The sequence below is a fragment of the Stylophora pistillata genome, chromosome 5 (genome assembly GCF_964205215.1).
Source record: "Stylophora pistillata chromosome 5, jaStyPist1.2, whole genome shotgun sequence".
NCBI lineage: Eukaryota > Metazoa > Cnidaria > Anthozoa > Scleractinia > Pocilloporidae > Stylophora > Stylophora pistillata.
In genome coordinates, this window is record NC_142523.1 from 36,975,656 (window position 1) to 36,980,838 (window position 5,183).

At 35.9% G+C, this 5,183-nt stretch overlaps 1 protein-coding gene, 1 long non-coding RNA gene and 1 pseudogene across 3 annotated transcripts in view; 2 read left to right on the forward strand and 1 right to left on the reverse strand.

The window, feature by feature from the left end:
- LOC148731781 (FYVE, RhoGEF and PH domain-containing protein 4-like) overlaps nt 1-5,183 on the forward strand; it is a 102,849-nt pseudogene that overhangs the window by 22,868 nt on the left and 74,798 nt on the right. The gene's annotated exons all lie outside the window — the stretch shown is intronic.
- Nucleotides 1-5,183, reverse strand: part of LOC148731782 (uncharacterized) — a 37,473-nt gene that overhangs the window by 4,893 nt on the left and 27,397 nt on the right. The gene's annotated exons all lie outside the window — the stretch shown is intronic.
- LOC148731783 (uncharacterized) lies at nt 3,482-4,183 on the forward strand. The gene is made up of 3 exons (XR_016002058.1): nt 3,482-3,527; nt 3,753-3,821; nt 4,116-4,183. It is a non-coding gene; the product is annotated as an uncharacterized LOC148731783 (long non-coding RNA).

Genomic DNA, 5,183 nt, shown 5'->3' on the forward strand with positions numbered 1-5,183 from the left:
AATCAGCAAAATGACGACTATCCCTGCAAACTTAGTCGACTGATTTTAGTTTTTTTCTTTATTCTACTCGCCATGGGGATCAAGACGATCCCAAGTAAGAGCGCTACTGTGGGAAACTGTTGAAACTCGGAGATTCATCATTCTGAGGCTAGAAAACTTATAACGTTTATTTCTATTTCATATTCAACCGCAGTCGGTCCAATAACCTGTACGGTGTTTTGTTATCTTTCTTTCTTATTTTCCTGGTAGATTATTAAATTTATTAAAAATATACGATACATTCCAGTTTTTCTCTACAATGTTTTAGACTGTAATATGTTTCCCTGTTTTACCTTTGCATTCAGAATCGTTTTTCAAACAAATGTTTATGACACAAAGGAAATCGGTTTGGTTCTGTTTTTATTCTTAGTTATGGCTGAAGATAAAGTTTCGCAATTGAAAGAAGAACTAGGTCTGGAGAGCGAGAGTCCCACAGGTAAAAGAAAAAGTTTTTCAACAAATTATGGCATGCACATAGTGGGAAGATGGACAAATTAATTTAATCTTTAACGAGTATAAAGATGAATTCCTATGACGGCGTTGCCACTAACAACTAAAAGTAAATGACAGTTTTTATACACTGAGGAGCTAACCGCTTGTTTCGCTCAGATTTTAGAGTCAGACGTGTGCGGCTATTCATTGATATTTGGAGCCAGTTTGTGCCAGGGTAGATTTACGGTCCACGGGTCGATTGCCACAGTGTCGACATCTTTGCAAATCTTTTTAAGCGAGAGACACGACATTCAAAACTTAAAAAGAAAAAAAAAACGCCGAGGTAGATACCATCTGTAGTTCAGGGTACGGGCTTCTTTGACGATAAATCGAGCTTGCATAGTTTAAAAGCGGCCATCAAAGTCGAACGCAGAAAGGTATCCTAGTATTGTTTTTGTTTAGTTTTTTTTACTTGATAAAACAGCGTGCGATGTATATCACATTTAAAACATGTGGGACAAATCTGTCTCGACACCCAGCTGAGTTCCTTGGTTTTTTTTTGGTTTACGGAAGCTCTCACTTTATCATCTATTTTTAAATCTGTTTACTCATCTTCATGTAAGTTTTGAACCGTAACTACACTTGAAGTTTCACCCGATCGGCCGAGTTCCAAAATTCATGCTAACGCCCGCTGGAGAGCTACACTTCGACATCATTTCGTCAAGAAAAAATGATGGAATAAAACAAATAAAGAGATTAGAGTTAACAAGTATTAGGTTTGCAAAATTCACCAGCTCATAGAATGGAACTTTGAAGAGTGACGTCACATTTTTCGTTAAAATTTTTTTTTCGAATCCTGAGAATAGCTTTGGTTTCCTTGTAACCTCGTACGGCAGTTCTGTTAATGTCTTGTAATTTACTTTGTCTACCCCTTGCTACATTTGAAGCCAAAGTAACTCCATTAGATCCGTATTGTCCTCTCTAATTAAAGTGGCTCACCAAATTTCTAATCGATTTAAATTGTAGCTACATGTAAATAGTACGTGGCAAAAGAAAACCAGATTTAGATGTTTCCTGAGATATTTCCTCACGATGGACAGAAAGTATCCGCGTTGTTAATCAACTCATCCTTCTAGAATTTGTATGATCTTGTAGATCTAATTTCGCACTACACCCCTCGCTTGTCTCTCGCTGTAACTTTGCCGCCTGTGATAGAATACCATTTGGTTGGGTGTGACAAGTTCAATGTCTGATATGCGTTCTTGATCATAAGCTGGCTTTTTTATTTCATTCGTTGTTACAAACTAGACCAGTCATACTGAACTAAATTTATGCTGCACCGAGCTTAACTTGAAAAGACAATCGACCATTCAGAAGCGTTAAACTAAATTTAACCAACAACACATTTAATTTAACTTAGTTACGATACATCTTTTCCACGAAATTTCAGGGGAAGATATATTAAGTGAAGCTTCCTCCAGTGATAAAGGAGTGGATTTGAAAGCTTCTTCGTCAGTTGCAGGTAAGTAGGCCTGACTTGGATTACAATAAAACATCTTCGTGTAGGAAAGTATCTTTTATAAGGATTTCATACAATTATGTCATGTCACATGACCCAGACGGTTAAGGGAGGGGTAAACAGAATCTAATGATGATGAAAACACAAGTACCAACAGAAATATGATGATATTGCAGCGATAAATACGACGAGGACGATCATTCATGCCCTTTTCTTTTAATTTTAGACTCGGAGAAAACTCAAGTTTCACCGGCATCTGGAAAACTGGAGGATTTGGAGATCGAAAGTTCCACAGGTACACAGTTAAACTGTCAACAGTATAGAAATATTAATATAAAAAATCTGGTTTATAAATTAAATTTTACTTTACAGTGAATTAACAGACAGCCACATATGATACAGTAATGAAATGCTTGAGAACAATAAAAAGCAACAATACTGAGATAGCAGGGGTGAAAAAAAGTGCAATTATTTTTCTTGATGTATGCAGAGTAGGGGGTTACTTTCTAGAAATTCATTATCCTTGATCGTTTAAAGGAACTTTCCTAAGAACAGCGGAATATGTTTGATTCTTAATTTATTTTAGGTACTTTGAAAGGGAAAGACTTAGCAAACCAAGGAAAGGTGGATTTGGATGATGAGCTTTCATCAGGTGAAAGAAATAAAACAGCAAATGAATTGCACTTCTTAAGTTTGTGACTACAAAAAGACCTAAAGAAAATAAATTAAACGCAAACAACTAGTACTGATTCATTACGGTTCAAAGTTTTACTTTGCTTAAAGTAAAATATTCTTCTTTACCATTTCAAGGTCAATTTGGATTAAAGGAGTCAGATGACGGTGACGGCAAATCAACAGGTACAAGTAATTAGGACAAACTCAGAGTATGTGTGAGCCTAAGCCTAAATGAAACACTGGGAAAGCAAGTGAGTTTCGAAAGATTTGACACGGACTGAATAACTTTTTGTGGATAAATATTTGAGATAGAAATAAAGAAGAAATTATTTTACAACCTTAATCTGCACAATAACCATGCGATGTAAATTTTTTAACTTTTCCAACTAGTTTCGGTCTTAGTTATTTTTACATCAAGGGGAAAAACCTTGAATATCTTATGAGATGAAGAAAACAAAAGTCGTTAGTTTCTCACGAGTTAGAGTGTTATTATTATTTATATGTATTGGTATTTTAGTTGGTCACCAGGCCTCCCCTGTAGCAGCTGAAGGAAGCCAGGACTTTGCTGACAACAGTTCACTAGGTAAGAAAAAGAAATAAAGTTTCTTGAGATTTTTTGCATTATCAATGATAAGACAACTGGAAGCGGAAGTTTGTCAACTATGATGAGCAAAGCAAATATTCTTGGCATGAACAATCTATCGCATATCGCGCTATCACATATTTTGGCCATGAATTTCCCTTTGATCAGTTGATAACTCAAAAAAGATTGAAAATCATTTCTTTGTAAATTAATTGACAGAAAAAAGTGAAGCTGCTTCTGTTGAGAAAAAGCTGAACATGAACGATGCTCTCTTAGCAGGTAAGCGAGGAAGTGAGGTGAAATCAAAGTCTTTAAAATATCGAGCCTGGTGGAGTTTAATTGACCGGATTTATTTCTATACTCTTTTCTCTCTAGCCCTGTTGTGGGAACAGTAAACAGAATCTATTGATAATTATTACATATATAGTAACAAGATTATGATATTGTTCATGACGATAAAAACGGTGATGACGACCAGTCAAACCCCTTTTTTCTTTATTTTAGAGCCGGATAAAACTCAAATTTCATCGACACCTGGAAGAATAGAGGATTTAGAGATTGGCAGCTCAACAGGTACTGAGTTAGACTTTAAACATTGTAGAATTATATTACAATCATCGATCTGATTTATTAATTAAATTTTGGTTGAAAATTAATTAACAGACAGCCACACATAATAAAGTACTGAAACGCTTGAGAACAATAAAAAGCAACAATACTGAGATAACAGGAGCGATAGAGGGTGTAATTATTTTTCTTGGTGTGTGCGGAGTAGGCGATTACTTTCTAGAAATTCATTATCCTTCATCGTTAAAAGGAAATTTCTAAGGAACAGCCCAATATGTCTGATTCTTTATTTATTTCTAGATACCTTGGAAGGGAAAGATTCAGCAAAACAAGAGAAGGCGGATTTGGATGATGAGATTTCGTCAGGTGAGAGAAATGAAAAAGCAAATGAATTTCACTTCTGAAGTTTGTGACTACAAAAAGACCTTTGAAAATACACGCAAATAAAAATAAAGGCAAAAAACTGAATCATTACGGCTCTAAATTTCGTTTGCTTAAGGTGAAATATTCTTCTTTACCATTTTAAGGTCAATTTGAGTTCCAGGAGTCAGATGACGGTGACGGCAAATCAACAGGTACAAGTAAATAGTGCAAACTTATAATATCCGTGAGCCTAGGCGTCAATTAAACACTGGGAAACAAGTTACAAGGCAAGTGAGCTTTCAAAGATTGGAAATCGATTGAGTAACTTTCTGTTGGTCAATATTTAAGACAGAGACAAAAAAGAAATTATTTTACAACCTTAATCTGCATAATAACCATGCGTTTTAATTTTTTCACTTTTCAAATTGATTTCGGTCTTAGATATTTTTACTTCAGGGGTAAAAACCTTGAATATATTAGGAGATGAAGAAAACAGAAGTCGTGAGTTTCTCTCGAGTAGGAGTGTTATTATTATATATACATTATTAAACCAAGCGTGAGGTCAAGATGGCTGGATAGTGACCAAGTTCTGTTTTTGCATTTTTACGGACCGTGACGAGGCCGAGGTCCATAAAAATGCGAAAAACAGAAAACAAAAAACACCGTGCTATTATCCAGCGATCTTGACCGAACAAGCTCGGTTGATAAAGGATTTATTCTATTGCAAAAAAATGTTCCCTAAATAAGAATTAGGAGTGACCTGTTTACTTTGAGAGTCGGGAAAGAAAGCCAACTGTGTTTGTACTTAACAAACTTACGAGAGTCGTTTCTGTTTTCTTTGTTTGGATTTTCTTAAGCAACTTTTTGCGTTTCCATAGTTGTAGTTCAATTTTTTTTCATGCGCGGGATCGATGCGGAAAATCCTGGGCGGGCAAGCTGGGCCCATCTTGGACCGCTCGGGTAGCCACGGGATCCGCTTCATCTTGCTCAAGGGTGCTGCGTGCA